Source organism: Otolemur garnettii, unplaced genomic scaffold (genome assembly GCF_000181295.1).
Source record: "Otolemur garnettii isolate 467f Iridium unplaced genomic scaffold, OtoGar3 scaffold00115, whole genome shotgun sequence".
Taxonomy (NCBI): domain Eukaryota; kingdom Metazoa; phylum Chordata; class Mammalia; order Primates; family Galagidae; genus Otolemur; species Otolemur garnettii.
The window spans coordinates 2,214,448-2,234,615 of NW_003852510.1; the positions used below are offsets into that span (position 1 = coordinate 2,214,448).

At 39.8% G+C, this 20,168-nt stretch overlaps 1 protein-coding gene across 1 annotated transcript in view; it reads right to left on the reverse strand.

The window, feature by feature from the left end:
* The window catches only part of RAD51B (RAD51 paralog B), a 647,586-nt gene that overhangs the window by 247,544 nt on the left and 379,874 nt on the right, over positions 1-20,168 (reverse strand). The gene's annotated exons all lie outside the window — the stretch shown is intronic.

Sequence of the window (20,168 nt, forward strand, 5' to 3'; positions counted from 1 at the left end):
GAAATACTAAAGTGACGGGATCAATTCTATCTAAAAGTCCTAAGTTAAAGGGGGAGAGGCAATAAAAGTTTCTTGAGCATATGCAAATTTTCAGTATATAAGAACAGTAACCAGCTGTTTTCAATCTTCTCTGAAGCTAGAGCAGAAAGAAGAGGTCTCAAACGATCATAGAAGAGATTTAGGATAAACACAAGAAAAGGGTATCCTTCTGGCGAGAGTTTAACAAAGGGCAACATTGGGAAAGAAGGCTGTGGGCTCTCCACCACCTCTGAAGCCTCTAAAACAAGGGCAGAGACTTCAGGAGGGTGAGAACATTCTCATAGCCATATCTGTGGATCTGTCAGGATGCTAATCTAGAGCTTACCCTTTTTAAGATTCAGGTAACTAAGTGAGATAAAAGGAAAGATGCTATGGACCACATGAAGTCCAGCCAGGTTAATGTTAAAGTAAATCTCTTTAAAATAATTCCAATTTCCTATCGGTTTCCTTCATAAAGCATCCTCAGGAGATCAGGGGAGAAAAAATAAATTCTCAAATTTTCCTGTTCCGAAGGCTCTGAGAAGCGTTGAGGTACAAGCTGCAGGTGCAGGCGTGTACCAACGGACACTTCCTTGCTTGGGGTTTCAGTGACTTACAAGTCTCCTTTCTCTTTATTAATCTTTTCAGTAGTTTGTAGTTTTGTCCCTAATGTTTTTAACTGCTACAGAGTACAAACTTTTAATTTCAAAATTCAAAATCAACTTTCCATTCAATTTTGACCCACCAAAGTCTTTTTTTTTTTCAGATTAATATTAGGGTGCAAACAATTAGGTTACAATGTTTACATTTGTTAGGAGAGGTTCCTGTCGTTGTGCCCCTCACCCAGGAGCTGTGCCATGTACCCTTACATTGTGCTCATTAGGTGAGAGCACACCAATCCCCCTCTTGTCCCTTCTTTCCCCTCCCACGTCCCCCCAACTTGCGGGGGGGGGAAGTTTTTGTCTTGTGTTGGGGTGTATTAGTTTGTCTACTTTATTGAGTACATTGGATACTTGCCTTTCCATTCTTGTCATACTTTACTAAAGAAAATGTTCTCCAGCTTCAATCAGGCAAATACAAAAGATGTAAAATCTCAATCTTTTTTAAAGGCTGAACAGTATTCCATGGTATACAGGTGCCACAGTTTGTAATCCATTCAGGGGCTGACTCCACATCTTGGCAATTATAAATTGAGCTGCAATAAACATTCTAGCACAAATGTTCTTATTATAAAATGATTTTTTTTCTTTTGGATACTAATGGGATTTCAGGATCAAATAGAAGGTCTATTTTGAGTTCTTTGAGGATTCTCCATACATCTTTCCAAAGAGGCTGTATGAGTTTGCAGTCCCACCAACAGCATAAAAGTGTTTCCTTCTTTCTCCACAACTGCACCAGCAGCTAGACCTTTGGGTTTGTCCTTAATTGTTAAAGTGTCTCTACCGTCAGCCTTACATCTACTCACCCATCTGTCAGGCTGTAGAAATTTTTCTATTGCCCTGTCACCACACTTGGCACTTTACTGAACCATTCCTGCTCCCCCATCACTGTCCTTGACAACTTCTATTTTGGGCTGTATAAACTACTAGGTTTCATAGTGCCAGGTTGCAGTATTGTGATACATTATACACACACACACCACCACCACCACCACTTAATACATCGTATCTTCATGCATATACTGAAAATTCTACAAATTCAAGCTTTTGGATTATGTTGTAAACTATGTTGGCTGCCTAGTTTTTTCAACACAAATGTATAAATGTTTTGATATAATTAGGGTGATTTTTTACAGTTCTGAACCATATGTTTTTCATCTCTAAAGAAAGACCAACTTACTGATATCATTATGCATTTGAAATTTCTGTCTTTTGATTAAATCGATACGAAAAAAATGGTAATCAAACATCAATAGCACTCATGTTCAGGTAATAAATGTAGTCATCAGTTAGAGATTAGCCTTTTCAAACAGCACATACTGTATTTCTCTAGTTTTCCATCCTCAGAGTATCACAAATATTACTGGCAGCCACGTAAACTGTTAATGACATGTATTGCCAACTGCCAGTGGTATTTAACAAAATGGGGGCATCTTACTACTGAAACCAGAATTAAAGCTCACCAGAAATGAGCCAGCCAATATTACAATCTTTTTCCTATTCCCTGCTATTCACTTGAAGTGGGATGGGGGTAGGGGAGCAACATCAAATAATCTTTACAAGTCTGAACAGAACAGGTCTTAAAATTGTTTTTGGCTTCATTGCCCCTAGGTCAGCTGCTGAAACAGAAGTCAAGCTGTGACTTACAGGCTTACATTAATTTTCCTTATGCCGCTTAATTTTAGTAGCATAGTTTCCACATACTCTAATTTCTTGTTTTCAGTGTTGTATGACATGCCTTGTAAATAGTGTAAAGTTGGTTTAACTGTGAAACATTAAAGTTATATCCCCATTAGGGCTATAACCTAAAGACCTGCTCCTTACAGATAAGGAATAGTTCTGACCTCTGGTAACTACTGAGAATTCGGAAGAAATCCAACAATGCCCCTGACTTAGTTGAGCCTAACTTTAAACAAGAAGGCCTTGCTAAATTATACATAGCCGACCTTTCAAAATTAAGTATACATCATATACTTTAGAACCTGAGTCTCCCAAGATTTCCCGTTTCAGAAAAATACTCTTCTCTGATTGTCCAGCTCTCTACCCCACATTCTCTTGGTCTCATTCCTCCACAAAGACAGAAAGTGCGGAGGCTTACATCAAATTCAATTTGGCCCTTAGCCACATGGTCCCACCACGAAAAAAATTTTGTGAACACACTCTTAGGCAGGAACTGTCAATTTTCAATGTTCAGAACCCATCCCTGTAGGATGCTCCAGACAGTGTTTCTACTCACTGATATAACAGTCCTTGACTCCGCGTGTGTGAAGGCCCCAGTCCTCAGTCAGCCTGATGGAGCTAAACCTGTTTCCCCTGTACCATCAGCCCCCATCACATAGCATTAAAGATCTAAAATAGCATGTTTCATGTCTTAAATTTAAATCTTTTATCCAGCAAGAGTCAATTTTTGTACGTGGTGAGAAGTGCAGCTCCAGTTTCAGTCTTCTACATGTGGCTAACCAGTTCTTTCAGCACCATTTATTAAATAGCGGTTCTTTTCTCCAGTGTATGCTTTTGTTTGGTTTATCAAAGATCAAATTACATGAAACAATAAAAATTCTAGAAGAAACTGTGGGAAAAACTCTTGACACTACTGGCCTGGGAAAGAATTTATGAAGAAGACCCCCTTGGCAATTACAGCAACACCAAAAATAAATAAATGGGACATGATCAAGCTAAAAAGCTCCTGCACAGCTAAAGGCACCACAACTAAAGCAAACAGACAGCCTTCAGTGTGGGAAAAGATTTTTGCATTTTATGAATCTGACAAAGGGCTAGTAACTAGAATCTATAGAGAACTCACAATAATCAACAAGAAAAGAGTAAACAATCCCATATATGAGAGGGCAAGAGACTTGAACAGAAACTTCTCTGAAGAATACAGATGAATGGCTAACAAATATACGAAAAAAATGCTCATCATCCCTAATCATCAGAGAAATGCAAATCAAAACCACACTAAGATGTCACCTAACCCCAGGAAGAATAGCCCACATCACAAAGTCTCAAAGCTGCAGATGCTGGCATGGATGTGAAGAGAAGGGAACACTTTTACACTGCTGGTGGAATTGAAGATAACAACTTCTATGGAAAGAAGTATGCAGAATCCTCAAAGAGCTAAAAGGACCATTTTATCCCACAATCCCATTACTAGGACTCTACTCAGAAGAAAAACAAAATCATTTTATCATAAGGACATTCACACTAGGATGTTTACTGCAGCTCAATTTATAATTGCCAAGACATGGAATCAATCCAAGTGCCCATCAACTCATGAATGGATTTATAAACTGTGGTATATGTATACCATGGCATACTATTCAGTCAAAAGACTTTACATCTTTTGTATTAACCTGGATTAGGTGAAGCACATTCTTCTTGGTAAAGTATCACAAGAATGGAAAAGCAAGTATCCAGTATACTCAATACTAACATGAAACCAATAAATACACAACTACACACCCACAGGAGAGAAAAACACAATTATATATAAGTGAGGGGGAAGGGGAAGAGGGTGTGGGATTGGTAAACTCTCACCTAATGTGCACAATGTAAGGGTATACAGCACACCTCCTGGGTGAAGGACTCTACTACCGTGTTTCCCCAAAAATAAGACACTGCCTTAAATTTATTTTTTCTCAAGAAGATACACTAGGGCTTATTTCAGGGGATGTCTTATTTTTATTAAATATAATACAACAATCTCCATTTATTCAAATACAGTTAAGTCATCTTCTTCTAGAACCTGACAGGGGGTGTCAACCTTGTTGGTGGGGCTGGTGCTAGTGATGCGTGAACTCCTTTCCCCTAGCCCTTTGCATGTGCGCAATAGGATGCCTGCGACTGCGGTTATCACATGCACACCCAAGCAAGTGTGAACTGCTCAGAGAAAGGAGCTGTGGCAGATAAAATGTATTCCAGTCTTCCTTACCACTGGGTGCCGTATCTGCATAGCCAGGTCCATCACTAGGTCTTATTATACAGGTAGGGCTTATATTTAACAAATGCATAGAAATCCTGCTAGTGCTTATTTTGGGGGTAGGTCTTATTTTCGGGGAAACATGGTATAACTTAAACTTTACCTTAGAAACACAAACAAAGTAACCTAATCATTAGTACTCTCATATTAATCTGAAATAAAAAAATCGCAGTTATCTTCCTAATCATCTATTTTCTTTATAAAAGAGCCACACACTCCAGATTAATTGACCACAAAGATGTGCCTTTACACCATGCAGGATTAAGCTCACTGAGATCTATACATAATTGGTAATAAGAGATTCAAAGCAGGGTGGGGCAGTTAGGGAAGTGAGGGTGAAGAGTGCTCTGAAAGTGAGGAACAGGAAGGACACCCAGCTGACTGGTGGGAGACCAGGGAAGATAACATTGCTGTCACTTAAGAAGGAAGCAGGGGATGCAGTATGCTCAGGAGAGGGCCAAATATCATAGAAAGTGAAGGAATGTTCTGAGAAGGGGTTGAGGACATAGGAGATTTTGCTGATAACAGATGCTGAATTCCAGAGGACCCAGGATTTGGAAAGAAATGCAAAGGAGGAAATGGAGTTTGGGAGGAAAAGTTTCCTACATGTCAGGCTTCTTACAGTGACTAATCTAAACAAGGATGGAAGGTGTCATGAGATTAGATTGTTCAAGGAAAAGAGTGGTGATTAGGCTGAGAGCAGCGAGGTCAGAGAGGCTGTGGCCTTTATTGTCCAGGCTCTCTTTGACCTCTGTTGATGGAGGTGAGGAAGCCCAAGCAAATGGGGTCTTATCCAAGTATTTACACCCTTCTTGATCCCTGATGATGGAAGAGGTGATATATAAATCCACATAGCCCAGGAATAACAAATAACTTTGAAATATTGCTTTGTAATTCTAGATTTAATTTTATAGCAACAAATAAAAAAGTGAAGGAACTGCTGGGATTAGATGGGATTTTTTAAAGTCACTTTGATAGCCTTATTTGGGTAACCTTTGGGGAGACTTAGGGATATATCATGGCTTTAGGGAAACTGAAATAAGTATGTTTGATTTAACATTCTCTTAAACTTTCCCAAGAGACCAAGCTAAAGCTTAGTTTGGGAAATTTATCACATCTCCTTGACGATCCATTTTCTTACCTATCAGGAGGTGATAATAATACCTATCTCCTGAGACTGTCAGGAGGATCACAAGAGGCAAGCAAATAAACCTTTAACTATCTCTTCCGTTTTGTTCTTTCCAACAAACCCACGAGTCATGTGTTACCTCCACTCTGAATGCAGAGATAGGTTTTCAGTGAGATTCAGTAACTCACCTAAGGTCCTTCTTTTAGGAAGAGGCTGAGCTGGGGTTTCTAACTCTGCTAGGACTGATGCCAAAGGTTGGTCTCAGCTCTTCCCACTAAAGCTAACTGATTCTTGTTTTTCTGAGAATTTATTATGAGAACTTACTTCCCCAAAACTGGATGAGAAACATATTGCCCTATTAATGCCCAAAATAAGAAAGTAGGTGTATCTGACTCAACCCCACCTATGAATCACTATCAGACGAGAACCACCTGCATTTACTGAGGGTGGTGGTCGTGTTGGTGATGAAGAATACACACAATACGAACAGAACGTTAGGCATTTACAAGTCCCTTAAGAGCCTGAGACTCTGGTACTGAGTAAGTGCCTCTATGTCACAAGGGCAAAAATTGGCTCAGCTTTCATTTGTTTTCTCTCTATGTACTGAAAAAGCCCAAAGTTAATGAAAAACAGAGAAGCAGCTACAGACACAGAAGATGTACCAGAAGTCTAAAGACCCAGGTTCCGGCCCTGCCTAGGCCACCAGGCAGCCAATAGCCTTGAGCAGATTCGGAATCTCTCCAGTAGTAAAAATCTAACGATTAACAGTATGGATTTCAGAATCAGAAAGCCCAGGTCTGATTCTGGTTCTTCTACTTACTGTGTGATGTTGGACAAGTTATTTTCTGAGCCACAGCTTCCCCACCCTCAAAATGGGGATCAGAGTACCTAACTCATTAAACTTTGATAAAGATTAAAAGTACTGTCACAGAGCTGGCGCTCAGGTAACACCTGTTATAGTTGTTACTGCACCTCTCTGAGTTCCACGCTCCTCGTTTCTGAAACGGGGACCACAATACCTATCTGGCCTCCTTTGCTTGATCTTCCAGACAGGATTATTTTTGATGATAAATGTGTATAAAACAGCATTTTGAGAAATGTAAAGGACTATATAAAAATACGGGATTATTATGATGATAACTCAGGGGAGAACAGAATATACAATCTCTGCCATTTGAGGTGACAGGAATGATTAATCTTCCTGAAAGTTTTTGAAAATGATAACCAAATCCTAAAGGCCTTAAATATCTAGCTGGGGAGAACAAATTGTTCTTCAGGTTCTCAGAACTCCAAGTTTTTTTTTTCCATATTATAATTGGAACCCCTAAGGATTCATTTAATTCATAGTATAAAGGCAAAACAACAACAAAGTTGGAATAAAGGGAAGGCTGGTTTCACAGATTGCCCACAAAACTGGGAAATTGTTACTACAGCACAATGCAATAAAGAGGCTTACAAATTGAGTCCTGGGGGAAAGATACAAGCTATATTTATTGCATGTGGATATGAGAGGCCAGAAGTTGGCCTCTTCTATTTTGCAAAGTGCCATGTGCATAAATTTGTAGACTATAATTTCCTTTAATTCAAAACACTGGTGAATAAACAGCTGGCACCAAGCCACCTTCAGAACACGACAAGCTATAGCACTTAGAACACTGACCATCTCTCACTGCTCAAATTAATCCCTGAAACTATCAACTTGTTAACTTGGAGTTTTTGTTGTTTACCAATGTATGTCTTAACTGATCTCAAAATAATCTTTGGGGGGGGGGGCCTTAGACGTCATCTAGACACTCCCCTCCCTCCAATGCTTAAAGAGTCTTTTTCACACCATTCTGTACAGATGCCAAACATTTCAGGGACAAGAGGGCCTGGCTGGCTTAGCTGGCTTGGCTGGCTTGGCTGCCCCACTGGAGTTAAGAGGGGTAACACAAATCCGCTGCCCTAAGGTTTCCATGAGGGGCTTCCTGCTAGAGTAGCATTCTGACCTTTTGGGCAGCCACATTCAAGAATTCCAAGAAGAGTTTTATGCAGATGTGAACGAGGCTCCCTTCTCTCTCAGTCAGAGCAGAGAAGCCAGGCAGACCCCTGGTTTCAGGATGCACACATTCGTCTCCTCCACACAGGAACTGTCCTGCCCCTGCAAGTAAAGGCCTACAAGTGTCCAGCTGCTGTGCCTGACTCTGAGAATGTATTTAATTAGGAAAGGAAAGGAGAAAAGGAAGGAGATAAAATGCCTGGTTGTAGCCATAGATCAAGCCACATTCTGTAATATGGTTTTACTGGCATAAAGCTGACATTTTGCTCTTCATCGATCTGATGCCTAAGTTTATTTCTCAATAGAGAATGAGGAGAAAATGATTTTTGGCTCTCTTAAATATCAATTGAGTCTACTCTCTCTCTCACCATGTAACTCAGTTAATAATTGAAAGTGATTTTCATTTTCTTCTTTGATTTTTCTCTTTTCTAGGTCAACACCTTGAGTTCACCATTTCTCCTTTTAGTTTTTTTTTTTTTTTTTGAGACAGAGTCTCACTATGTCACCCTGGGTAGAGTGCTGTGGTGTCACAGCTCACAGCAACCTCAAACTCTTGGGCTTAAGTGATTCTCTTGCCTCAGCCTCCCAAGAACCTGGGACACCAGCTTATTTGGCCAGGGCTAGGTTCAAACCCGACACCCTCAGTGTATGCGGTTGGAGTCCTGCCAACTGAGATATGGGGCGCTGCCCATTTCTCCTTTTAGGATGTAAATCTAGACCTCTTATTCTCCCGATTGTAATAGTCAAAGACCCCCTTAATGACTGACTTGATTTAGTACTCTGGACACGGACTATCAGAGTAGAACTATTGTCACCTTGGAGCCAAAACATTCTAATAATGCATCCTCAGATTCATATCAGCTGCTCTCTTTTAAAAGCAAGTACACGGTAATATTAAATCACATTGTGTTTCCTATCAACTGATGTGCCTAAATCTTTTTCCCATTACTTGCTATCAAGCCAAGTTCTCTCCTTCCTTCAGGACTTAACATCATACATTGTTAACCTAAGTCTAGGACTTTACACTGGCTTGTTTAAAATTTTGACTCACTGGTTAACAGGATGGGCTTTGGTGATAGACAAATGGTTCCCGTCCCTGCTGTGTCTCTTACTGCCCTGTGGGGAAATGACTTACCATCTCTGTGCCTCTATATCTACTATAGAATATTAATAGTACATAACTCAGAGGGTGACTGGGAGGATTAAATGAAAGAATCCATATAGCACAATTTCTGCCTGGCACACAGTAAGTACTCAATACTTGTTATCTATGGTTGTTATTAGCAAATCTTTCTGTCAACCTACCTTGATCATTTTTAAAATTCTTTCTCCCTTATTGAATGTGTTAGTCCCCTCTTCCAACTTTGAGCCAACCATGTGTTGCAAAAGCAAATTCTTTTAAATGAAAAAATTGAACTGAACAGAATCCTCAAACAGATTCTTAAGGCTTACCCCCATGACCTCCTTCCAGATGGACATCAAGCATAAATCAGCTCAAAATGTGAGGGTACATTTGTTCAGCTAGCTATAAATCTACTTAATAAACTTCAACAAGACAACAAGAATATCATGAAATCTCTGCCAAAGTCCCCCCAGAAATAAAAATCAACCCTTTGACATTACCCATAACCAATAGGTGAACTTTGAAAGGCTGAAAGGATGTTAGAAATAGGAATGTTTTGCTTTTAATGAGTCTTGTTCGCTTTAAAAATCATGTTCTTCTCACAAACAATCATTTAATGATCCACTCTAAAATTCTGCTGAAGACAGAATATTCTATGCATTCTAGAAAGTCTTCTTTTTCACTCTACTTTTGTAAAATTAGGATAGTGCTAGCCATTTTCAATATTCTGGCACCATACCCTATTGCTATAGTTTCTCATAAAAGATGTGATCAAGTCCTGTCACTTGTGACAAGTCCTGCCACTACCCTGTGCTGGGGTTCCAATGGGAAGGCCCCAGTAGTGAGTTAGGCCAGTCCAATTTGCTCACTGTCCAAAGGATATACAAAGTGGGATTTACCTTGGTGCTGCAGCTACTAGTGATAACAGCTACATGTAAGGCTCAGAGCCAAGTATTTTACATGGATTATCTAATTTAATCCTCAAAATAACCATTGGAGGTCAATGTTAATGATAATCTTCTTCCTGGAGAAGGAAATAGGCTTAGGCCATACAGCTTGTGAGTGGCTGATCTAGGACTCAAACACAGGTCAATCAGATTCTAGAGCCCAAACTTTGAATCAAGTGGTATATTATCCCCCCTTTGGTTAAATGGCACTGTATGGTTATATGAACTATACAGCAACTCAGCTTTGTCATTATCCCAGATTTGGCTAGACTTAGGCATGGCGCCTTGCCCTAACACAGTCCACAACAGACCCTGGACCAAACCAGAATGTCCATTTGTATATTAACAACAGCTCTGTATCTATCACCCAAATACTAATAACCGTCTAACCAAAGCAATACTACCTACAGAGACAAAGTATTAACACAAGATAAAAATAATAAGAGGAGTTTACTATAGAGCCTGAATATCAAACTGAATTTCCAGCAAGAAGAACTGTGACCAGTGGTGCTGAAACTTGGACGACTGCCAGCATCCATGTATCCACCGCCAGTAACGGGCAGCAGAGGGTAGAGCCAGTGTTTACCTGACGGTGCCACCTCTCTGACACGTTGGTGTGTTACTTATGTTTAGGCCAGTCTTTGGCCTACAGACAATTACTTCTATTGTTTGTTTGCTTTTAGGGTTTTGTTTTGTTTTGTTTTCTGAGACAGAGCCTTACTCTGTTGCCTAGTCTGGAGTGCAGTGCCATGATCATAGCTTACTGTAACCTCAAACTTCGGGGCTGAAGCAATTCTCCTGCCTCAGCCTCCTAAGCAGTTAGGACTACAGGAGTGAGCCATTGAGCCAGCTCACATTAAAAAAAAAAAAAAAAAAAGTACAGAGACGGAGTCTTGCTATGTTGCCCAGGCTGGTCTTGAACTCCTGAGATCAAGCCATCCTGTTACCTCAGCCTCCCAAAATGCTGAGGTTACAGGCCTGAGCTACTATGCCCAGGAACAAGTGCTTTCTTTAGATGACTTTCCACACCTCTGCTCTCATATATTCTCTGGTGGTTTTATACATTAATTTATTCTCAACCAAGTTCTTGAGTAAATCCCTCCCCCCATGTCTAGTCTATGTGCTATGACATAATAAACGCTAAGGCCTTTTACTCATTTAAGATAGCTAGGAGCTTTCATACTATCTTATTGATTTTTGCTTTTGCTTTTTTACCCCTTTAAGACATGTGTGCCATCTTCAGTCAGCAGTATAAAATAGATACCACAACAGGGAAGGCATCATAAAAACGGAGTTTGAGATGGCCTTTCCATTATCTACCTTCTCCAAACACTAGTTTCAATGGGGAAAGGGGGTAGACAAAGGGCAGCGTGATCCAAGAGACCCTTGTGCTCAGTCAGGCCCTTAGACCGAAAGTGGAAGCAGCCCTCTGCTCAAACAAATCCGAGTCACTAGACTCTGAGTGTGGGCATGAGCGGTAACTGAGCCTGTTCTGAGCTAGGTCACATATTGATTTTAGACATTCCTATCTAGGAAATGCACCATGAGCAATGTCTCATTCTGACCACAGTCCATTAGTCAGAGAGGCAGACCTCTCAGAGGGAAGATGGAGAATGACAATGCAAATGACCAAGTGTGGGAACAGCACTGACACTAAACCCGAGAGGGGGGCCTGAAAGTGAAAGTGCCTGGGAAGGAAGTGAAACCATTTTGACGGTTAAGAATGGAATGCAAAAATGAAACGGATATTTTAACTAGAGTTCACCTACCACAGGCCTTCATTTTACTCAGTGACTCAACCTGGGACTTTCTTAATACATACAAGCCTTCTGTCTGGTAACCTGCTCTTTCTGGACACACTTATCATGAACATCCAGGGAAAAACTCACTCCATGTCATCATGACATCGATCACAGGCGTATTTCTTTGCTTTGGTGGAATGCTATAGAAATGTCAAAGCACTTTCCCCAGTATTTTCTTTTCAACCTTCACATAAACTCTGTGAGGTGTGACTGCTGTCCATTTTGTTATGGGTAAGGAAAGTGCTTTCAGTTTATTCCATGATACACAGCAGCAGCCATGGCGGCTACCAGTATAATCCAGCTGGCTTCACTAAAGGCAACCACGGTACAAACACCAATCACTCCTCTACCCTTAACTGGCCCAAAGCCTAGTCATGTATAACACAGGATGCTATGGTATCTTCCCAACACCTTTAAAATAAAACCCACATATACAAGCACAAGAAGTTTTTAAGGTAGTCCTATATATTTTGTTTTGATGTATTTGAATACCGTAACTCAAGTACTGGTGACTTTTGTTTCTTTCAGGTATGTTGTAGAAAAATTGTGGTTCTATTAACTAGATCTCGTTACCTGGTTTCAACTTTTCTAACTATAGAACTATTCTAAAGATATTCCTAGAGCATTCCACTTAGATTAATACACCCTGATGAAATTCCAGTGCTAAATAAGGAGAAAGATCATGTGTGCCATTCCCTGGAGGAATATTACAGCCTGGCAAGGCACTTCCGTCAGTACCCACTTAAAAAGATTACCAAGAGGAAGAAAGCCAAGGTTACAATAAAAGAATTACCACCAGTATTTCTCAGTATAATTCCTATCTTTGATGCCTAAACATAACACCTTCTATTCTAACATAGTGATGGTTAAGGCATTTGTATTTGAAGGGCAGTAGATCCCTAAGGGGGGAAGAGAATATTTTAAAATCATCTTCCCGAAAGTAAATTTAAAGGGGACCATTACATTTTTCAGACCATATTCTCCTTGTGCTCACTTTGGCTCTTGAAGAAAAAGGAAGAGAACAAGGCAAAAAAGAAGTTTTTTAAATTCTCTTAGAAAACTCATCTTCTGAAAGGGAATTTTAGTGGGAGGGACAACTTTCCCTGAGAGAGTATCAGTGAAGCTAGGAAAACAGAGGCCTTGGAAGCTGGAGGTGTCACCCAACCAAGGCTGCAGGGGGTCCATCAGTGGTGGTATCTGTGTCTTCCGATATTGCTGCCCTCAACCTAGGAAGGGCAATGTCCTTGTTATCTTCATGGTACTTAGTGTGGGGCTCGCCTCACACAGAATTCTACAAGTAATTGCTGAGTGAAACCAGATGAAACTGAAAACGTTCTAACACAGTGGTTCTCCACCTTCCTAATGCCTCCTAATGCCGTGACCCTTTAATACAGTTCCTCATGTTGTGGTGACCCTCCAACCATAAAATTATTTTTGTTGCTACTTCATAACTGTAATTTTGCTACTGTTATGAATTGTAATGTAAATATCTGATATGCAGGATGTTTTTTCATTGTTACAAAGGGATCGCGACCCACAGGTTGAGAACTGCTGTAACATGTCTCAAAGTATTAGATACCTAAGGACTAGAGTAGTCCTTGTTCTTTATTGCAAAAAAAAAAAGAAAAAGCAAAATATATACTATTTTGAATCTGATGTCTTCAAATGTGAAAGATGAGAAAATCTTCCTTGGCCCCAAACTAGGTCACCTATCATGAAAGAGGAAAATGCTTCTGCAAAGGGCTACAACCTACAGCACACATTAAATCACTCAGTAGAACAAGGACTTCACCTCCAGACGAGCCCATCAGAGGTGTCCACAGATTCTGCTCAATTCAGTGAAGATTTTCTTTCCAGACTCCTGTAGAGTCTGCTTGTGGGGCCTGCCTACTGAGGTGCGGCTGAGCACAGCCCGACTCTGCTGTATGTAGTACAACGCGTCATCACACAGATTTGATATCCAGCATCTACAGTATCACTGGATCACGTCTAACTCTGAAGAGGTTTTACTGTTGAACAGAGATGCCCTGATGCACAGCTGGGCAAAGAAAGGGATAGCTGGCTCTACCAAATTCCAGCCAGAGGGCCAGGAGCACATTTTTTTACCTTTCTAAGCCTTGGTGTTTTCCTTTGGAAAGTGAGAGGCTTACAGCAAGAGCCTCAAAGATCTTTTTTAAGCTTCCAGTACTTGTAACACTCCATGACTCTGTGAAGAAAAGCAACTAAAATTAAACCTGTTGTTGTTTATATACTGCACAGAAAACAGGTTGATACACCAACAGGTCACACAGACATGGATCCTGTTAGCAAAAGCTCAGCCCTTTCTGTGGCTGAAAGGAATGGGAAGAATATTTTGGCTTTCAAAGTGGGCAAAGATTTGGTTTGGACGTCTCTCCAAAAAGACAGCATGTCTCAGCAATAGAAATGATGCCAGGAGCCACAGGCTGGGTAGCTCTTAGGCCCAGCAGGCACAACACAAATTTCTTAATTAGCATTGCTATAACCTTTACCACACCTTGTTTTTCTTGGGGGATCTCCTGGTCAGGTAATCTGGGTTAGATCCAACACAATTTATAAAATTTGAGGCTTTTCCCACTCTAGGTAAGATTATCTGCTATTTTAAGAAACCTCTTGGGGGATGAGGAAATATGTTGTTTTTCTTTTAAATATTATGCTGTATATCGATTCCAAATGCTAACCGAGCTTTTAAAGAAAAACATGAGTTCCCTAAAAATAGTCTGTCTACAATGCCTCTTAGATTTGGGCACTTTATACACAGAGTGCAATTTGCTCAGCATGCAGTTAGAAATGATATTTTGTGAGCATATCTAAAAGGTTAGGAAAAACCAAATGTAAATGTCTCAAAAGCATTAAACACATATTAATTAATGTAAGCTGGGTTGATACTTTAAATTTATACTCTAAAAAAAAAAATTCTCAAACGAGTTCCTAAATTCAGATTTTAAAACCTTTGGTAACCAAATATCAAATCCAAAGGGCCATCGTGGTCTTCAGTTTTTGTGGACCTCTCTGCAGTGTTTGACTGCTGAGATTCGGCTGTAATCTTGATCACCAGGACTAGACCCAGTATGCAATGCCCTGCCTTTTTACTTCACCGTTTACATCTCTGTCCCCAGGCTATTCTTATCTATCTGCTTCTCCTACATAACTTCTTAATGCACGTCAAAATTTAGAGGCATCCTTTGATCTTTTCTCTTTTAGTATCTTTCCCTTACTCTCTTTCCTCTGAATTTGGCAAGCACCAGCCTTAGTTAGCCCAACTCTGTAGTGATCACTTTCTAATCTTAATCGCTAAATTTGACCCTTGCCCGTGAGTTTCCATTTTCTACCTCTCCCCACTATATGCTGAACATCTTTACCCTTTTGCCTTATTATTTCAAGATCAGAAGCCACATAACACTGAGTTGAGCAATTAAGAAACCTCTGGGAAAAGACTGAAATCATAGGTATCAGTGTGAATTCAAGATTTCTAAAATATGTGTATAGATGTCTATATATGTGTGTGTGTACATGTATATATCCCCCCTCAAGTTCTGTTCATTGAAAAGTCAAGAAACAAAGACACCTCAATAGCAATGAGCACATGTACACCCAGAACGTGTTCTCTAATAACATCTCCACTGAAAAAGGACTGAGGTTTCTTTGAAACATGGGTGATTTAAAGGCTGAGGCAGGATAGGCCCAGGATGTGCCCAGGTTTAACTTATGTCAGAAACCAAGAAAGTGCTTAAAAAAAAAGATAGGGATATGAACATCGACAATTTAAGCACCAAAATAATTAGGTAAAGTATTAACCACTAAAGAGAATAGAAACTCATGAGTCTGAACTGGCAAGAGATGGATGGACAGACGGAGAGAAGAGCTCTTGCTTATTGGAAAATGGCTAGTGTTGACGGCAAATGTGAAGGAACATTAGAGCTGGAGAATCGTGATTTTTTGGCCATCTTATAATAACTGGATAACATAAATACCATCAACAGCTACAAAATCTGGGGGTGGTGATATAGAGCAAGATATATGGTAAGGGAAAATAGAAAGTATAGAGGAAAAATTAGAAAATGGCTTGACGTGGTGATCAAAATTTACCACACCACTGAGAGGCAGATAGACATCATGTGACTCTAGATATGTACAAAAGCTTTGAGACAGGCAGAGTTATGGTCCCTTATTTCACTTTCAAGAACTATAGTCAACAGCGTCCTTTCTGATTGACCCACAAAACTTTCAACTTGCAGCTTGCTTGCCTTTTTGCTGTTGCTGGGAGAGCTCGTTTGTTTCCATCTGCACGGACTTTATGTTCCCTGACTTTTTTATATCTCAAAACTTTCATAATGGTCCATGTATACTAACCCAAGTGTAAACATCACCAGGCTGACAAAGCACAACCTGAATCTAATCATTAGGAACTATCAAACACGTTTTTAAAAAGCTGGGGGGCCGGGGGAAGAGGGGGACTAAATTCTTCAAAAATGCCAAAGTCATAAAAGATAAAGAAAGGCTGTAGCCATGTGCCATATTAGAGAGATAAAAGAGAGAGGACAACTAAATATGATCGCTAACTATAATACCTAATCCTAAACTGGATCCTGTGCTGGAGCGGAAAATACTGTAAAGGACACAATTGTATCACAAGGTCAGTTGACAAAACTGGAATACAAATGGCAGTTTCAACAGAAATGTTTAACCACATTTACTGAAGTTGATAATTCTTCTATGGTTATGTCAGAAAACGTCCTCTTTCTTGGAAATACACACTGAAGTGCTCGGAGGTAAAGAATCAGGCTGAATGTAATGTTCCCTCAAATGGCTCAGAAAAATATGAGTATATATACACATGCACAGATAGATAGCTGATAGAATAAATTATAAAGCAAATGTGGCAAAAATATTAGCAATATGTAAAAACAGGTAAAGGTATTTAACTGTTATTTCTACTACTCTTGTTCTTGTAACTTTTCTGTATTTCCAAATAAAAAGTTAAAAAACAAAAACACAGGCCGGGCATGGCTGCTCACACCTATAATCTTAGCACTCCGGGAGACTGAGACCGGAGGATTGCTTGAGCTCAGGAGTTAGAGACCAGCCTGAGCAAGAGTGAGACCTCATCTCAAAACAACACACACACACGTGCATGATTCATGTGTGCGCACACACACTCCAACCAAACTGAAAAGTGTGCACTGATATCTTTTCTCCTACCCTCAAACTTAGTCATCTCCATCTTTTATTGGCTTTATTCTCCCAAGCAAGGTGAAATGTTGCACCTGTCCTCAAGCAATAACTGCCATAGATAGTGATTCCTCCATAGGATCTGGGAGAAGTACACAAATTGAAAACATTCTAGAAAGGATTCCTCATTCTAGATACCATTAAGAACATTTCTGATTCTTGGGAGGAGGTCGCAATATTAACATTATTAGGTGTTTAGAAGTTGATTCCAACCTTTGGGGATGACTTTGAGGGATTCAAGACGTCAGTGGAGGAAGTTACAGAAAATACAGTAGAAACAGCAAGAGAATTAGATTTAGAAGCTGGAATCCGAAGATATGAATAAATTGCTGGGATCTCATAATAAAATGTGAATGGACACTTTACAGCCTTTGTATTAACCTGGATGGAAGTGGAACACATTATTCTTAGTAAAGCATCACAAGAATGGAGAAGTACGAATCCTATGTACTCAATTTTGATATGAGGACAATTAACGAGAATTAATGACATGGTGGGGGTGAGGGAAAGGGAGAGCAGAGAGAGAAGGAAGGAGTGAGGGGTGGGGTCTTGGTGCGTGCCACACCTTTTCGGGCAAGACATGATTGTAAGAGGAACTTTACCTAAAAAATACATCAGTGTAATTTGGTTTCTTGTACCCTCAGTGAATCCCCAACAATAAAAAAAAATCCCCCCCCCCAAATAAGACATGAATGGATGAGGAGTTGTTTCTTATACATGGTAAAGAAAGGGATTTGTCGAGATGGAATCTACTCCTGGTGAAGATAATTGTAAACACAGTTGAAATGATGTTATGGGATTTAGAAGATTACAAAAACTTAGTTGATAAACTCCTAGTAGGGTTTAAAACAGACTCTCATTTTGAAAGAAGTTCTACTGTGGCAATAATACTATCAAACAACATTGCATGCGACAGAGAAATCTTCGTGATAAGAAGCTAATCAGTGAAGCAAACATCATTGTTGTCTTATTTTAAGCAATAGCCACAACCACCCCAATCTTCAGCAACTACCACTCTGATCGGTCAGCAGCCATCAACATGAGGGAAACATCTTCCACCGACAAAAAGATTACTATTCACTGAAGGCTCAGGTGACTGTTAGCATTTTTTTTAGCAATGAAGTATTTTTAAATTAAGGTATGCTCTTTTGAAAAACATAATGCTATTTAAATAGACTATAACATAGCATTAATACAACTTCCGTATGCACTGGGAAACCAAAAAAACTGTGTGACTCACTCCATTGTGACACTCGCTTTATTGCAGTACTCTGGAACCGAACCTGCAAAATCTCTGAGGTGTACCTACGTGACCTTTTTCATTCCTGTGCTTTTACTCCCTTTCTTACAATGCTTTCATGCTGCTTCTATGTCAACCCAAATCAGAAGCAGGCAACATACCTTAAATGTCTTTCTATCAGGAGGCCCCCCAAAATGGTATCTGACTAACATCCTATGTATTTTTCCAGGCCTTGCTCAAGTCTCCTCTCTTCCATAGAGGCTTCCCATAGTTAACACCCCTTCCTGCTTATCAATAATATACAAAAAAGATTGATAAACAGTATTTTCTCTCATTGACAAATGGGTGATGAGTATCAGTGTCTCCACTTGACAGGTAGGAGAAATATGGCAAAAGGGTGACTTACTTGCCTACGGTCTGGTATCTGAGTAAGATCTAGACTAGAGCCCATGTCCTAAGAAGAACCATGAGAATAGAATCCACTGGGAAATAGTTTTGGGATGCTATATTCATCCCTGTTAGGCTCTAAATGTCTGATGAAAGCATATTTTGACTGAATTAGCTTAAAATTAAAACAAAATGGTTTTAAAATTCATTATATGAGGGTGGCACCTGTGGCTCAGTGAGTAGGGCACCAGCCGCATATACTGAGGGTAGCAGGTTCAAACCCAGCCCTGGCTAAACTGCAACAAAAAAATAGCTGGGTGTTGTGGAGGGCACCTGTAGTCCCAGCTACTCGGAAGGCTGAGGCAAGAGAATTGCCTAAGCCCAGGAGTGGAGGTTGCTGTGAGCTGTGATGACACAGCGCTCTACCAAGGACGATAAAGTGAGACTCTGTCTCTGAAAAAAAAAATTCATTATATGCATGCATGTTTCAGGGTAATGAACTCTCTTTTCAGAAATATCATTAAAATTCCAAATTGTCCTTTTCCTTGCTTTAAGGTAGATATATTTCCTAGAACTATGCTATAAAGTATAACTGAGATGGGGTGTTATAGAACTTGCTTTAATAAGATGCAAGTTATATTTATATATATGAATATAAATTTTCAAGGTGTGTGAAGATGTTTGAGGAAAGATTTTTCTTTTAAATAATTTCAATATGAAACTTCCTAACATGATTGGGTTTTTAAAAAATATTCCTGAGGAATTGGAATGGCAATGAAAATCCACTACTTCAACAAAGCAGGCAGGACTACGTTGGACTCTGGGAGTAAAATCTTAGGATCACTAGTTGTTTCAGGGATCCAGCTGCTGCCTTTATACATTTATAGAGAAAAATCATTGATATATTTTACTGAGTTCCTTCCATAAAATTTTATGGATAATTATCAAAGTCACGGGCAACCCATCACCAAAACTGCCCTTGGGGCTCATGGCAGAAAGGATCCCTGAGGTTATTAAGTTGGAAGAGAATACACTTGCAAAATCTTGTCCCTCAGCACTTCTTCACCTATTTAAGAGTTTTCCATAGTAAAATTTTATGCATACTTTCCCAATTTTGAAATAAATTTTTAATGGGTGACAATTTAAATAAAAGCAATGACATAGCACTGCCCATTACCTTCCCCGAGATAGATCAATTCCATCTTATCAAAGGGAGGTAGGAAGAAGAAAGTGGTTAATATTGCTGTAGTAATCCCCCAATCAAAGTCACCATTTGGACAGCCTATGTTCTCAGGCTCCCCCATGCTGGATGCTGAGATTGGTTTCATGGACAAGGAAGGTGCCACAAAAGAAATGATTAAAAACAACTAGAAGACGATTACTCCTTTGTGACTCCTGCCTGAGAGCCTGAAATCTGAGCAGAATTCATCTCCGTCTCTCTAATGAATTCCTCTGCTGCTGTCATGCGGTTAATTCTCCACATTTTCTACTACCCTGATTATTAAAAAAAGAAGTAAAAAGGAAAAGGAGCCAGCCAATATAAACATCAAAGGGTACTCCCATTTCTGTGGCCTTCAGATATTTTCCAGAGCTGGA